This window comes from Hyla sarda, chromosome 1, assembly GCF_029499605.1.
Source record: "Hyla sarda isolate aHylSar1 chromosome 1, aHylSar1.hap1, whole genome shotgun sequence".
In the NCBI taxonomy this organism is placed as follows: Eukaryota; Metazoa; Chordata; class Amphibia; order Anura; family Hylidae; genus Hyla; species Hyla sarda.
This window is the reverse complement of record NC_079189.1, coordinates 16,410,773-16,431,241: the sequence shown is the minus strand read 5'-3', so window position 1 is coordinate 16,431,241 and position 20,469 is coordinate 16,410,773. Positions and strand designations below refer to the sequence as shown.

General features: G+C 33.3%; 1 protein-coding gene across 2 annotated transcripts in view; it reads right to left on the bottom strand.

Annotated features, from left to right (window-relative positions):
- Positions 1 to 20,469, bottom strand: part of LOC130315155 (cytochrome P450 26B1) — a 131,599-nt gene that overhangs the window by 37,667 nt on the left and 73,463 nt on the right. The window lies entirely within an intron of this gene.

Genomic DNA, 20,469 nt, shown 5'->3' with positions numbered 1-20,469 from the left:
CTCTGTTAACCCCTTCCGTGAGCAGCCGCCGTGACGTCACGTCTATAATGTATGTCAGTAGCACAGCGCATTCCTAGAATATTCGCCTCTTAAAGCGACAGTGACACAAAATAACCCTATAGATCCCGGGCCGTCCGTGTTATGAGACGGTATTAACCCTATAGATCCCGGGCCGTCCGTGTTATAAGACGGTATTAACCCTACAGATCCCGGGCCGTCCGTGTTATGAGACGGTATTAACCCTACAGATCCCGGGCCGTCCGTGTTATAAGACGGCATTAACCCTACAGATCCCGGGCCGTCCGTGTTATAAGACGGCATTAACCCTACAGATCCCGGGCCGTCCGTGTTATAAGACGGCATTAACCCTACAGATCCCGGGCCGTCCGTGTTATAAGACGGTATTAACCCTACAGATCCCGGGCCGTCCGTGTTATAAGACGGTATTAACCCTACAGATCCCGGGCCGTCCGTGTTATAAGACGGTATTAACCCTAGAGATCCCGGGCCGTCCGTGTTATAAGACGGTATTAACCCTACAGATCCCGGGCCGTCCGTGTTATAAGACGGTATTAACCCTACAGATCCCGGGCCGTCCGTGTTATAAGACGGTATTAACCCTACAGATCCCGGGCCGTCCGTGTTATAAGACGGTATTAACCCTACAGATCCCGGGCCGTCCGTGTTATAAGACGGTATTAACCCTACAGATCCCGGGCCGTCCGTGTTATAAGACGGTATTAACCCTACAGATCCCGGGCCGTCCGTGTTATAAGACGGTATTAACCCTACAGATCCCGGGCCGTCCGTGTTATAAGACGGTATTAACCCTACAGATCCCGGGCCGTCCGTGTTATAAGACGGTATTAACCCTACAGATCCCGGGCCGTCCGTGTTATAAGACGGTATTAACCCTACAGATCCCGGGCCGTCCGTGTTATAAGACGGTATTAACCCTACAGATCCCGGGCCGTCCGTGTTATAAGACGGTATTAACCCTACAGATCCCGGGCCGTCCGTGTTATAAGACGGTATTAACCCTACAGATCCCGGGCCGTCCGTGTTATAAGACGGTAATAACCCATTGTAATCCATTACTGTACTGCGCGGTGCCGAACGGATACAATGTGAACGGAGACTATGAAGCGCTCGCGATCCTCCGCTCAGCTCCCTCCGCCTTAAAGCGGCGATGTCAGGAGAGGTGAGCGGGACCACCGGGAGGAGGCGATAATGAGCCACACCTCACCCTGTATGTAACCCCGTCACTGCCGGCACCATGGATAAAGATGGAAGGATACATAGAGATAGATAGATTACATAGAGATAGATAGATAGATATGAGATAGATAGACAGATAGATAGATTACATAGGAGATATATAGATAGATTACTTAGGAGATAGATATATAGATAGATTAGATATATAAGAGATAGATATATATATGAGATAGATAGATTACATAGGAGATAGACAGATAGATATGAGATAGATAGATAGATTACATAGAGATAGATAGATTACATAGAGATAGATAGATAGATTACATAGGAGATAGATAGATAGAAATGAGATAGATAGACAGATAGATAGATTACATAGGAGATAGATAGATAGAAATGAGATAGATAGCAGATAGATAGATTACATAGGAGATAGATAGATAGATAGATTAGATATATAAGAGATAGATATATATGAGATAGATAGATATGAGATAGATAGATAGATATGAGATAAATAGATAGATATATAGACACATTATTGTCACTGATATCACTATAATACACAGCATTGTCACTGATATCACTATAATACACAGCATTGTCACTGATATCACTATAATACACAGCACTGTCACTGATATCACTATAATACACAGCACTGTCACTGATATCACTATAATACACAGCACTGTCACTGATATCACTATAATACACAGCACTGTCACTGATATCACTATAATACACAGCACTGTCACTGATATCACTATAATACACAGCACTGTCACTGATATCACTATAATACACAGCACTGTCACTGATATCACTATAATACACAGCATTGTCACTGATATCACTATAATACACAGCACTGTCACTGATATCACTATAATACACAGCATTGTCACTGATATCACTATAATACACAGCATTGTCACTGGTATCACTATAATACACAGCACTGTCACTGATATCACTATAATACACAGCACTGTCACTGATATCACTGTAATACACAGCATTGTCACTGATATCACTATAATACACAGCACTGTCACTGATATCACTATAATACACAGCATTGTCACTGATATCACTATAATACACAGCATTGTCACTGATATCACTATAATACACAGCACTGTCACTGATATCACTATAATACACAGCACTGTCACTGATATCACTATAATACACAGCACTGTCACTGATATCACTGTAATACACAGCATTGTCACTGATATCACTATAATACACAGCACTGTCACTGATATCACTATAATACACAGCATTGTCACTGATATCACTATAATACACAGCATTGTCACTGATATCACTATAATACACAGCACTGTCACTGATATCACTATAATACACAGCATTGTCACTGATATCACTATAATACACAGCATTGTCACTGATATCACTATAATACACAGCACTGTCACTGATATCACTATAATACACAGCACTGTCACTGATATCACTATAATACACAGCACTGTCACTGATATCACTGTAATACACAGCATTGTCACTGATATCACTATAATACACAGCACTGTCACTGATATCACTATAATACACAGCATTGTCACTGATATCACTATAATACACAGCACTGTCACTGATATCACTATAATACACAGCACTGTCACTGATATCACTATAATACACAGCATTGTCACTGATATCACTATAATACACAGCACTGTCACTGATATCACTATAATACACAGCATTGTCACTGATATCACTATAATACACAGCACTGTCACTGATATCACTATAATACACAGCACTGTCACTGATATCACTATAATACACAGCACTGTCACTGATATCACTATAATACACAGCATTGTCACTGATATCACTATAATACACAGCATTGTCACTGATATCACTATAATACACAGCATTGTCACTGATATCACTATAATACACAGCATTGTCACTGATATCACTATAATACACAGCACTGTCACTGATATCACTATAATACACAGCATTGTCACTGATATCACTATAATACACAGCACTGTCACTGATATCACTATAATACACAGCATTGTCACTGATATCACTATAATACACAGCATTGTCACTGATATCACTATAATACACAGCACTGTCACTGATATCACTATAATACACAGCACTGTCACTGATATCACTATAATACACAGCATTGTCACTGATATCACTATAATACACAGCACTGTCACTGATATCACTGTAATACACAACATTGTCACTGATATCACTATAATACACAGCATTGTCACTGATATCACTATAATACACAGTACTGTCACTGATATCACTGTAATACACAACATTGTCACTGATATCACTATAATACACAGCAGTGTCACTGATATCACTGTAATACACAGCACTGTCACTGATATCACTGTAATACACAACATTGTCACTGATATCACTATAATACACAGCATTGTCACTGATATCACTATGATACACAGCACTGTCACTGATATCACTGTAATACACAACATTGTCACTGATATCACTATAATACACAGCATTGTCACTGATATCACTATAATACACAGCACTGTCACTGATATCACTGTAATACACAACATTGTCACTGATATCACTATAATACACAGCAGTGTCACTGATATCACTATAATACACAGTACTGTCACTGACATCACTATAATACACAGCACTGTCACTGATATCACTATAATACACAGCACTGTCACTGATATCACTATAATACACAGCATTGTCACTGATATCACTATAATACACAGCACTGTCACTGATATCACTGTAATACACAGCACTGTCACTGATATCACTATAATACACAGCATTGTCACTGATATCACTATAATACACAGCACTGTCACTGATATCACTATAATACACAGCACTGTCACTGATATCACTATAATACACAGCATTGTCACTGATATCACTATAATACACAGCACTGTCACTGATATCACTGTAATACACAGCACTGTCACTGATATCACTGTAATACACAACATTGTCACTGATATCACTATAATACACAGCACTGTCACTGATATCACTATAATACACAGCATTGTCACTGATATCACTATAATACACAGCACTGTCACTGATATCACTATAATACACAGCACTGTCACTGATATCACTATAATACACAGCACTGTCACTGATATCACTATAATACACAGCATTGTCACTGATATCACTATAATACACAGCATTGTCACTGATATCACTATAATACACAGTACTGTCACTGATATCACTATAATACACAGCACTGTCACTGATATCACTATAATACACAGCACTGTCACTGATATCACTATAATACACAGCATTGTCACTGATATCACTATAATACACAGCATTGTCACTGATATCACTGTAATACACAGCACTGTCACTGATATCACTGTAATACACAACATTGTCACTGATATCACTATAATACACAGCATTGTCACTGATATCACTATAATACACAGCATTGTCACTGATATCACTATAATACACAGCACTGTCACTGATATCACTATAATACACAGCATTGTCACTGATATCACTATAATACACAGCATTGTCACTGATATCACTATAATACACAGCACTGTCACTGATATCACTATAATACACAGCACTGTCACTGATATCACTATAATACACAGCACTGTCACTAATATCACTATAATACACAGCATTGTCACTGATATCACTATAATACACAGCATTGTCACTGATATCACTATAATACACAGCATTGTCACTAATATCACTATAATACACAGCATTGTCACTGATATCACTATAATACACAGCATTGTCACTGATATCACTATAATACACAGCATTGTCATTGATATCACTATAATACACAGCACTGTCACTGATATCACTATAATACACAGCACTGTCACTGATATCACTATAATACACAGCACTGTCACTGATATCACTATAATACACAGCACTGTCACTAATATCACTATAATACACAGCATTGTCACTGATATCACTATAATACACAGCATTGTCACTGATATCACTATAATACACAGCATTGTCACTAATATCACTATAATACACAGCATTGTCACTGATATCACTATAATACACAGCATTGTCACTGATATCACTATAATACACAGCATTGTCATTGATATCACTATAATACACAGCACTGTCACTGATATCACTATAATACACAGCACTGTCACTGATATCACTATAATACACAGCATTGTCACTGATATCACTATAATGCACAGCACTGTCACTGATATCACTATAATACACAGCACTGTCACTGATATCACTATAATACACAGCACTGTCACTGATATCACTATAATACAGAGCATTGTCACTGATATCACTATAATACACAGCACTGTCACTGATATCACTATAATACACAGCATTGTCACTGATATCACTATAATACACAGCACTGTCACTGATATCACTATAATACACAGCACTGTCACTGATATCACTATAATACACAGCACTGTCACTGATATCACTATAATACACAGCACTGTCACTGATATCACTATAATACACAGCATTGTCACTGATATCACTATAATACACAGCATTGCCACTGATATCACTATAATACACAGCATTGTCACTGATATCACTATAATACACAGCATTGTCACTGATATCACTATAGTACACAGCACTGTCACTGATATCACTATAATACACAGCAATGTCACTGATATCACTATAATACACAGCACTGTCACTGATATCACTATAATACACAGCATTGTCACTGATATCACTATAATACACAGCATTGTCACTTATATCACTATAATACACAGCATTGTCACTGATATCACTATAATACACAGCATTGTCACTGATATCACTGTAATACACAGCACTGTCACTGATATCACTATAATACACAGCACTGTCACTGATATCACTATAATACACAGCACTGTCACTGATATCACTATAATACACAGCATTGTCACTGATATCACTATAATACACAGCACTGTCACTGATATCACTATAATACACAGCACTGTCACTGATATCACTATAATACACAGCACTGTCACTGATATCACTATAATACACAGCATTGTCAATGATATCACTATAATACACAGCATTGTCACTGATATCACTATAATACACAGCATTGTCACTGATATCACTATAATACACAGCATTGTCAATGATATCACTATAATACACAGCATTGTCACTGATATCACTATAATACACAGCATTGTCACTGGTATCACTATAATACACAGCACTGTCACTGATATCACTATAATACACAGCACTGTCACTGATATCACTATAATACACAGCATTGTCACTGATATCACTATAATACACAGCATTGTCACGGATATCACTATAATACACAGCATTGTCAATGATATCACTATAATACACAGCATTGTCACTGATATCACTATAATACACAGCATTGTCACTGATATCACTATAATACACAGCATTGTCAATGATATCACTATAATACACAGCATTGTCACTGATATCACTATAATACACAGCATTGTCACGGATATCACTATAATACACAGCATTGTCACTGGTATCACTATAATACACAGCACTGTCACTGATATCACTATAATACACAGCACTGTCACTGATATCACTATAATACACAGCATTGTCACTGATATCACTATAATACACAGCATTGTCACGGATATCACTATAATACACAGCATTGTCAATGATATCACTATAATACACAGCATTGTCACTGATATCACTATAATACACAGCACTGTCACTGATATCCCTATAATATACAGCATTGTCACTGATATCACTATAATACACAGCACTGTCACTGATATCACTATAATACACAGCACTGTCACTGATATCACTATAATACACAGCACTGTCACTGATATCACTATAATACACAGCATTGTCAATAATATCACCATAATACACAGCACTGTCACTGATATCACTATAATACACAGCATTGTCACTGATATCACTATAATACACAGCACTGTCACTGATATCACTATAATACACAGCATTGTCACTGATATCACTATAATACACAACATTGTCACTGATATCACTATAATACACAGCACTGTCACTGATATCACTATAATACACAGCACTGTCACTGATATCACTATAATACACAGCACTGTCACTGATATCACTATAATACACAGCATTGTCACTGATATCACTATAATACACAGCACTGTCACTGATATCACTATAATACACAGCATTGTCACTGATATCACTATAATACACAGCACTGTCACTGATATCACTATAATACACAGCACTGTCACTGATATCACTATAATACACAGCATTGTCATTGATATCACTATAATACACAGCACTGTCACTGATATCACTATAATACACAGCACTGTCACTGATATCACTATAATTATTACATTATATATTATATAATACAGTAGAGCACTGCTAGTGATATTACATTATATAATACAGTAGAGCACTGCTAGTGATATTACATTGTATAATACAGTAGAGCACTGCTAGTGATATTACACTGTATAATACAGTAGAGCACTCCTAGTGATATTACATTATATAATATAGTAGAACACTGCTAGTGATATTACATTATATAATACAGTAGAGCACTGCTAGTGATATTACATTATATAATACAGTAGAGCACTGCTAGTGATATTACATTATATAATACAGTAGAGTACTGCTAGTGATATTACATCATATAATACAGTAGAGCACTGCTAGTGATATTACATTGTATAATACAATAGAGCACTGCTAGTGATATTACACTGTATAATACAGTAGAGCACTGCTAGTGATATTACATTATATAATACAGTAGAGCACTGCTAGTGATATTACATTGTATAATACAGTAGAGCACTGCTATTGATATTATATTATATAATACAGTAGAGCACTGCTAGTGATATTACACAGTATAATACAGTAGAGCACTGCTAGTGATATTACATTATATAATACAGTAGAGCACTGCTAGTGATATTACATTGTATAATACAATAGAGCACTGCTAGTGATATTACACTGTATAATACAATAGAGCACTGCTAGTGATATTACATTATATAATACAGTAGAGCACTGCTAGTGATATTACACTGTATAATACAATAGAGCACTGCTAGTGATATTACACAGTATAATACAATAGAGCACTGCTAGTGATATTACATTATATAATACAGTAGAGCACTGCTAGTGATATTACATTATATAATACAGTAGAGCACTGCTAGTGATATTACATTGTATAATACAATAGAGCACTGCTAGTGATATTACATTATATAATACAGTAGAGCACTGCTAGTGATATTACATTATATAATACAATAGAGCACTGCTAGTGATATTACATTGTATAATACAATAGAGCACTGCTAGTGATATTACATTATATAATACAGTAGAGCACTGCTAGTGATATTACATTGTATAATACAGTAGAGCACTGCTAGTGATATTACTTTGTATAATACAATAGAGCACTGCTAGTGATATTACATTGTATAATACAATAGAGCACTGCTAGTGATATTACACTGTATAATACAGTAGAGCACTGCTAGTGATATTACACTGTATAATACAGTAGAGCACTGCTAGTGATATTACATTGTATAATACAATAGAGCACTGCTAGTGATATTACTTTGTATAATACAATAGAGCACTGCTAGTGATATTACATTGTATAATACAATAGAGCACTGCTAGTGATATTACACAGTATAATACAGTAGAGCACTGCTAGTGATATTACACAGTATAATACAGTAGAGCACTGCTAGTGATATTACATTATATAATACAATAGAGCACTGCTAGTGATATTACATTATATAATACAGTAGAGCACTGCTAGTGATATTACACTGTATAATACAGTAGAGCACTGCTAGTGATATTACATTGTATAATACAGTAGAGCACTGCTAGTGATATTACATTATATAATACAGTAGAGCACTGCTAGTGATATTACATTATATAATACAGTAGAGCACTGCTAGTGATATTACATTGTATAATACAGTAGAGCACTGCTAGTGATATTACACTGTATATTACAGTAGAGCACTGCTAGTGATATTACACTGTATAATACAATAGAGCACTGCTAGTGATATTACATTGTATAATACAGTAGAGCACTGCTAGTGATATTACACTGTATAATACAATAGAGCACTGCTAGTGATATTACATTGTATAATACAGTAGAGCACTGCTAGTGATATTACACTGTATAATACAATAGAGCACTGCTAGTGATAGTACATTATATAATACAGTAGAGCACTGCTAGTGATATTACATTGTATAATACAGTAGAGCACTGCTAGTGATATTACACTGTATAATACAGTAGAGCACTGCTAGTGATATTACACAGTATAATACAGTGGAGCACTGCTAGTGATATTACATTATATAATATAGTAGAACACTGCTAGTGATATTACATTGTATAATACAATAGAGCACTGCTAGTGATATTACACTGTATAATACAATAGAGCACTGCTAGTGATATTACATTGTATAATACAATAGAGCACTGCTAGTGATATTACACAGTATAATACAGTGGAGCACTGCTAGTGATATTACATTATATAATATAGTAGAACACTGCTAGTGATATTACATTGTATAATACAATAGAGCACTGCTAGTGATATTACATTATATAATACAATAGAGCACTGCTAGTGATATTACATTATATAATACAGTAGAGCACTGCTAGTGATATTACACTGTATAATACAATAGAGCAATGCTAGTGATAGTACATTATATAATACAGTAGAGCACTGCTAGTGATATTACATTGTATAATACAATAGAGCACTGCTAGTGATATTACACTGTATAATACAGTAGAGCACTGCTAGTGATATTACATTATATAATACAATAGAGCACTGCTAGTGATATTACATTATACAATACAGTAGAGCACTGCTAGTGATATTACATTATATAATACAATAGAGCACTGCTAGTGATATTACATTATATAATACAGTAGAGCACTGCTAGTGATATTACATTATATAATACAATAGAACACTGCTAGTGATATTACATTATATAATACAGTAGAGCACTGCTAGTGATATTACATTGTATAATACAGTAGAGCACTGCTAGTGATATTACATTATATAATACAGTAGAGCACTGCTAGTGATATTACATTATATAATACAGTAGAGCACTGCTAGTGATATTACACAGTATAATACAATAGAGCACTGCTAGTGATATTACATTGTATAATATAGTAGAACACTGCTAGTGATATTACATTATATAATACAGTAGAGCACTGCTAGTGATATTACATTGTATAATACAGTAGAGCACTGCTAGTGATATTACATTATATAATACAATAGAGCACTGCTAGTGATATTACATTATATAATACAATAGAGCACTGCTAGTGATATTACATTATATAATACAGTAGAGCACTGCTAGTGATATTACATTATATAATACAGTAGAGCACTGCTAGTGATATTACATTATATAATACAGTAGAGCACTGCTAGTGATATTACATTATATAATACAGTAGAGCACTGCTAGTGATATTACATTATATAATACAGTAGAGCACTGCTAGTGATATTACATTATATAATACAGTAGAGCACTGCTAGTGATATTACATTATATAATACAATAGAGCACTGCTAGTGATATTACACAGTATAATACAGTAGAGCACTGCTAGTGATATTACATTATATAATACAGTAGAGCACTGCTAGTGATATTACACAGTATAATACAATAGAGCACTGCTAGTGATATTACATTATATAATACAGTAGAGCACTGCTAGTGATATTACATTATATAATACAGTAGAGCACTGCTAGTGATATTACATTATATAATACAATAGAGCACTGCTAGTGATATTACACTGTATAATACAATAGAGCACTGCTAGTGATAGCACATTATATAATACAGTAGAGCACTGCTAGTGATATTACATTGTATAATACAGTAGAGCACTGCTAGTGATATTACATTATATAATACAGTAGAGCACTGCTAGTGATATTACATTATATAATACAGTAGAGCACTGCTAGTGATATTACATTATATAATACAGTAGAGCACTGCTAGTGATATTACATTATATAATACAGTAGAGCACTGCTAGTGATATTACACAGTATAATACAATAGAGCACTGCTAGTGATAATACATTGTATAATATAGTAGAACACTGCTAGTGATATTACATTATATAATACAGTAGAGCACTGCTAGTGATATTACATTGTATAATACAGTAGAGCACTGCTAGTGATATTACATTGTATAATACAATAGAGCACTGCTAGTGATATTACATTATATAATACAATAGAGCACTGCTAGTGATATTACATTATATAATACAGTAGAGCACTGCTAGTGATATTACATTATATAATACAGTAGAGCACTGCTAGTGATATTACATTATATAATACAGTAGAGCACTGCTAGTGATATTACATTATATAATACAGTAGAGCACTGCTAGTGATATTACATTATATAATACAGTAGAGCACTGCTAGTGATATTACATTATATAATACAATAGAGCACTGCTAGTGATATTACACAGTATAATACAGTAGAGCACTGCTAGTGATATTACATTATATAATACAGTAGAGCACTGCTAGTGATATTACATTATATAATACAGTAGAGCACTGCTAGTGATAGTACATTATATAATACAGTAGAGCACTGCTAGTGATATTACATTGTATAATACAGTAGAGCACTGCTAGTGATATTACACTGTATAATACAGTAGAGCACTGCTAGTGATATTACATTGTATAGTACAGTAGAGCACTGCTAGTGATATTACACTGTATAATACAGTAGAGCACTGCTAGTGATATTACACAGTATAATACAGTGGAGCACTGCTAGTGATATTACATTATATAATATAGTAGAACACTGCTAGTGATATTACATTATATAATACAGTAGAGCACTGCTAGTGATATTACATTATATAATACAATAGAGCACTGCTAGTGATATTACATTATATAATACAGTAGAGCACTGCTAGTGATATTACATTATATAATACAATAGAGCACTGCTAGTGATATTACATTATATAATACAGTAGAGCACTGCTAGTGATATTACATTATATAATACAATAGAACACTGCTAGTGATATTACATTATATAATACAGTAGAGCACTGCTAGTGATATTACATTGTATAATACAGTAGAGCACTGCTAGTGATATTACATTATATAATACAGTAGAGCACTGCTAGTGATATTACATTATATAATACAGTAGAGCACTGCTAGTGATATTACACAGTATAATACAATAGAGCACTGCTAGTGATATTACATTGTATAATACAATAGAGCACTGCTAGTGATATTACATTATATAATACAATAGAGTACTGCTAGTGATATTACATTATATAATACAATAGAACACTGCTAGTGATATTACATTGTATAATACAATAGAGCACTGCTAGTGATATTACACAGTATAATACAGTAGAGCACTGCTAGTGATATTACACTGTATAATACAGTAGAGCACTGCTAGTGATATTACATTATATAATACAATAGAGTACTGCTAGTGATATTACATTATATAATACAATAGAACACTGCTAGTGATATTACATTGTATAATACAATAGAGCACTGCTAGTGATATTACACAGTATAATACAGTAGAGCACTGCTAGTGATATTACACAGTATAATACAGTAGAGCACTGCTAGTGATATTACATTATATAATACAGTAGAGCACTGCTAGTGATATTACATTATATAATACAGTAGAGCACTGCTAGTGATATTACACTGTATAATACAATAGAGCACTGCTAGTGATATTACATTGTATAATACAGTAGAGCACTGCTAGTGATATTACATTATATAATACAGTAGAGCACTGCTAGTGATATTACATTATATAATACAGTAGAGCACTGCTAGTGATATTACATTGTATAATACAGTAGAGCACTGCTAGTGATATTACACTGTATATTACAGTAGAGCACTGCTAGTGATATTACACTGTATAATACAATAGAGCACTGCTAGTGATATTACATTGTATAATACAGTAGAGCACTGCTAGTGATATTACACTGTATAATACAATAGAGCACTGCTAGTGATATTACATTGTATAATACAGTAGAGCACTGCTAGTGATATTACACTGTATAATACAATAGAGCACTGCTAGTGATAGTACATTATATAATACAGTAGAGCACTGCTAGTGATATTACACTGTATAATACAGTAGAGCACTGCTAGTGATATTACACAGTATAATACAGTGGAGCACTGCTAGTGATATTACATTATATAATATAGTAGAACACTGCTAGTGATATTACATTGTATAATACAATAGAGCACTGCTAGTGATATTACACTGTATAATACAATAGAGCACTGCTAGTGATATTACATTATATAATACAGTAGAGCACTGCTAGTGATATTACACTGTATAATACAATAGAGCACTGCTAGTGATAGTACATTATATAATACAGTAGAGCACTGCTAGTGATATTACATTGTATAATACAATAGAGCACTGCTAGTGATATTACACTGTATAATACAGTAGAGCACTGCTAGTGATATTACATTATATAATACAATAGAGCACTGCTAGTGATATTACATTATATAATACAGTAGAGCACTGCTAGTGATATTACATTATATAATACAATAGAGCACTGCTAGTGATATTACATTATATAATACAGTAGAGCACTGCTAGTGATATTACATTATATAATACAATAGAACACTGCTAGTGATATTACATTATATAATACAGTAGAGCACTGCTAGTGATATTACATTGTATAATACAGTAGAGCACTGCTAGTGATATTACATTATATAATACAGTAGAGCACTGCTAGTGATATTACATTATATAATACAGTAGAGCACTGCTAGTGATATTACACAGTATAATACAATAGAGCACTGCTAGTGATATTACATTGTATAATATAGTAGAACACTGCTAGTGATATTACATTATATAATACAGTAGAGCACTGCTAGTGATATTACATTGTATAATACAGTAGAGCACTGCTAGTGATATTACATTGTATAATACAATAGAGCACTGCTAGTGATATTACATTATATAATACAATAGAGCACTGCTAGTGATATTACATTATATAATACAGTAGAGCACTGCTAGTGATATTACATTATATAATACAGTAGAGCACTGCTAGTGATATTACATTATATAATACAGTAGAGCACTGCTAGTGATATTACATTATATAATACAGTAGAGCACTGCTAGTGATATTACACAGTATAATACAATAGAGCACTGCTAGTGATATTACATTATATAATACAGTAGAGCACTGCTAGTGATATTACATTATATAATACAGTAGAGCACTGCTAGTGATATTACATTATATAATACAATAGAGCACTGCTAGTGATATTACACTGTATAATACAATAGAGCACTGCTAGTGATAGCACATTATATAATACAGTAGAGCACTGCTAGTGATATTACATTGTATAATACAGTAGAGCACTGCTAGTGATATTACACTGTATAATACAGTAGAGCACTGCTAGTGATATTACATTGTATAGTACAGTAGAGCACTGCTAGTGATATTACACTGTATAATACAGTAGAGCACTGCTAGTGATATTACACAGTATAATACAGTGGAGCACTGCTAGTGATATTACATTATATAATATAGTAGAACACTGCTAGTGATATTACATTATATAATACAGTAGAGCACTGCTAGTGATATTACATTATATAATACAATAGAGCACTGCTAGTGATATTACATTATATAATACAGTAGAGCACTGCTAGTGATATTACATTATATAATACAATAGAGCACTGCTAGTGATATTACATTATATAATACAGTAGAGCACTGCTAGTGATATTACATTATATAATACAATAGAACACTGCTAGTGATATTACATTATATAATACAGTAGAGCACTGCTAGTGATATTACATTGTATAATACAGTAGAGCACTGCTAGTGATATTACATTATATAATACAGTAGAGCACTGCTAGTGATATTACATTATATAATACAGTAGAGCACTGCTAGTGATATTACACAGTATAATACAATAGAGCACTGCTAGTGATATTACATTATATAATACAGTAGAGCACTGCTAGTGATATTACATTATATAATACAGTAGAGCACTGCTAGTGATATTACATTATATAATACAATAGAGCACTGCTAGTGATATTACACTGTATAATACAATAGAGCACTGCTAGTGATAGCACATTATATAATACAGTAGAGCACTGCTAGTGATATTACATTGTATAATACAGTAGAGCACTGCTAGTGATATTACACTGTATAATACAGTAGAGCACTGCTAGTGATATTACATTGTATAGTACAGTAGAGCACTGCTAGTGATATTACACTGTATAATACAGTAGAGCACTGCTAGTGATATTACACAGTATAATACAGTGGAGCACTGCTAGTGATATTACATTATATAATATAGTAGAACACTGCTAGTGATATTACATTATATAATACAGTAGAGCACTGCTAGTGATATTACATTATATAATACAATAGAGCACTGCTAGTGATATTACATTATATAATACAGTAGAGCACTGCTAGTGATATTACATTATATAATACAATAGAGCACTGCTAGTGATATTACATTATATAATACAGTAGAGCACTGCTAGTGATATTACATTATATAATACAATAGAACACTGCTAGTGATATTACATTATATAATACAGTAGAGCACTGCTAGTGATATTACATTGTATAATACAGTAGAGCACTGCTAGTGATATTACATTATATAATACAGTAGAGCACTGCTAGTGATATTACACTATATAATACAGTAGAGCACTGCTAGTGATATTACACAATATAATACAATAGAGCACTGCTAGTGATATTACATTGTATAATATAGTAGAACACTGCTAGTGATATTACATTATATAATACAGTAGAGCACTGCTAGTGATATTACATTGTATAATACAGTAGAGCACTGCTAGTGATATTACATTGTATAATACAATAGAGCACTGCTAGTGATATTACACAGTATAATACAGTAGAGCACTGCTAGTGATATTACATTATATAATACAGTAGAGCACTGCTAGTGATATTACACAGTATAATACAATAGAGCACTGCTAGTGATATTACATTATATAATACAGTAGAGCACTGCTAGTGATATTACATTGTATAATACAGTAGAGCACTGCTAGTGATATTACATTGTATAATACAATAGAGCACTGCTTGTGATATTACATTATATAATACAGTAGAGCACTGCTAGTGATATTACACAGTATAATACAGTAGAGCACTGCTAGTGATATTACATTATATAATACAGTAGAGCACTGCTAGTGATATTACATTGTATAATACAGTAGAGCACTGCTAGTGATATTACACTGTATAATACAGTAGAGCACTGCTAGTGATATTACATTATATAATACAGTAGAGCACTGCTAGTGATATTACACTGTATAATACAATAGAGCACTGCTAGTGATATTACACTGTATAATACAGTAGAGCACTGCTAGTGATATTACATTATATAATACAATAGAGTACTGCTAGTGATATTACATCATATAATACAGTAGAGCACTGCTAGTGATATTACATTTTATAATACAGTGGAGCACTGCTAGTGATATTACATTATATAATACAGTAGAGCACTGCTAGTGATATTACACTGTATAATACAATAGAGCACTGCTAGTGATATTACATTATATAATACAGTAGAGAACTGCTAGTGATATTACACTGTATAATACAGTAGAGCACTGCTAGTGATATTACATTATATAATACAATAGAGCACTGCTAGTGATATTACACAGTATAATACAGTAGAGCACTGCTAGTGATATTACATTATATAATACAGTAGAGCACTGCTAGTGATAGTACATTATATAATACAGTAGAGCACTGCTAGTGATATTACATTGTATAATACAGTAGAGCACTGCTAGTGATATTACACTGTATAATACAGTAGAGCACTGCTAGTGATATTACATTATATAATACAATAGAGCACTGCTAGTGATATTACACAGTATAATACAGTAGAGCACTGCTAGTGATATTACATTATATAATACAGTAGACCACTGCTAGTGATATTACATTGTATAATACAGTAGAGCACTGCTAGTGATATTACATTATATCATACAGTAGAGCACTGCTAGTGATATTACATTATATAATACAGTAGAGCACTGCTAGTGATATTACATTGTATAATACAGTAGAGCACTGCTAGTGATATTACACTGTATAATACAGTAGAGTACTGCTAGTGATATTACACTGTATAATACAGTAGAGCACTGCTAGTGATATTACATTGTATAATACAATAGAACACTGCTAGTGATATTACATTGTATAATACAGTAGAGCACTGCTAGTGATATTACATTATATAATACAATAGAGCACTGCTAGTGATATTACACTGTATAATACAGTAGAGCACTGCTAGTGATATTACATTATATAATATAGTAGAGCACTGCTAGTGATATTACATTGTATAATACAATAGAGCACTGCTAGTGATATTACATTATATAATACAGTAGAGCACTGCTAGTGATATTACACAGTATAATACAGTAGAGCACTGCTAGTGATATTACATTATATAATACAGTAGAGCACTGCTAGTGATATTACATTGTATAATACAGTAGAGCACTGCTAGTGATATTACACAGTATAATACAGTAGAGCACTGCTAGTGATATTACATTATATAATACAGTAGAGCACTGCTAGTGATATTACATTATATAATACAGTAGAGCACTGCTAGTGATATTACATTGTATAATACAGTAGAGCACTGCTAGTGATATTACACAGTATAATACAGTAGAGCACTGCTAGTGATATTGCATTATATAATACAGTAGAGCACTGCTAGTGATATTACACTGTATAATACAATAGAGCACTGCTAGTGATATTACACTGTATAATACAGTAGAGCACTGCTAGTGATATTACATTATATAATACAATAGAGTACTGCTAGTGATATTACATCATATGATACAGTAGAGCACTGCTAGTGATATTACACTGTATAATACAATAGAGCACTGCTAGTGATATTACATTATATAATACAGTAGAGCACTGCTAGTGATATTACATTGTATAATACAGTAGAGCACTGCTAGTGATATTACATTATATAATACAATAGAGCACTGCTAGTGATATTACACAGTATAATACAGTAGAGCACTGCTAGTGATATTACATTATATAATACAGTAGAGCACTGCTAGTGATATTACATTGTATAATACAGTAGAGCACTGCTAGTGATATTACACTGTATAATACAGTAGAGCACTGCTAGTGATATTACACAGTATAATACAGTAGAGCACTGCTAGTGATATTACATTATATAATACAATAGAGCACTGCTAGTGATATTACATAGTATAATACAGTAGAGCACTGCTAGTGATATTACATTATATAATACAGTAGAGCACTGCTAGTAATATTACATTATATAATACAGTAGAGCACTGCTAGTGATATTACATTGTATAATACAGTAGAGCACTGCTAGTTATATTACACTATATAATACAGTAGAGCACTGCTAGTGATATTACACAGTATAATACAGTAGAGCACTGCTAGTGATATTACATTATATAATACAGTAGAGCACTGCTAGTGATATTACATTATATAATACAGTAGAGCACTGCTAGTGATATTACATTATATAATATAGTAGAACACTGCTAGTGATGTTACATTATATAATATAGTAGAGCACTGTTAGTGATATTACATTATATCATACAGTAGAGCACTGCTAGTGATATTACATTGTATAATACAGTAGAGCACTGCTAGTGATATTACATTATATAATACAGTAGAGCACTGCTAGTGATATTACATTATATAATACAGTAGAGCACTGCTAGTGATATTACACTGTATAATACAATAGAGCACTGCTAGTGATATTACATTATATAATACAGTAGAGCACTGCTAGTGATATTACATTATATAATACAATAGAGCACTGCTAGTGATATTACACAGTATAATACAGTAGAGCACTGCTAGTGATATTACATTATATAATACAGTAGAGCACTGCTAGTGATATTACATTATATAATACAGTAGAGCACTGCTAGTGATATTACATTGTATAATACAGTAGAGCACTGCTAGTTATATTACACTGTATAATACAGTAGAGCACTGCTAGTAATATTACACTGTATAATACAGTAGAGCACTGCTAGTGATATTACATTATATAATACAGTAGAGCACTGCTAGTGATATTACATTATATAATACAGTAGAGCACTGCTAGTGATATTACATTATATAATATAGTAGAACACTGCTAGTGATATTACATTATATAATATAGTAGAGCACTGCTAGTGATATTACATTATATAATACAGTAGAGCACTGCTAGTGATATTACATTGTATAATACAGTAGAGCACTGCTAGTGATATTACATTATATAATACAGTAGAGCACTGCTAGTGATATTACATTATATAATACAATAGAGCACTGCTAGTGATATTACATTATATAATACAGTAGAGCACTGCTAGTGATATTACACTGAATAATACAATAGAGCACTGCTAGTGATATTACATTATATAATACAGTAGAGCACTGCTAGTGATATTACACAGTATAATACTACAGAGCACTGCTAGTGATATTACATTATATAATACAGTAGAGCACTGCTAGTGATATTACATTATATAATACAGTAGAGAACTGCTAGTGATATTACACTGTATAATACAGTAGAGCACTGCTAGTGATATTACATTATATAATACAATAGAGCACTGCTAGTGATATTACACAGTATAATACTACAGAGCACTGCTAGTGATAT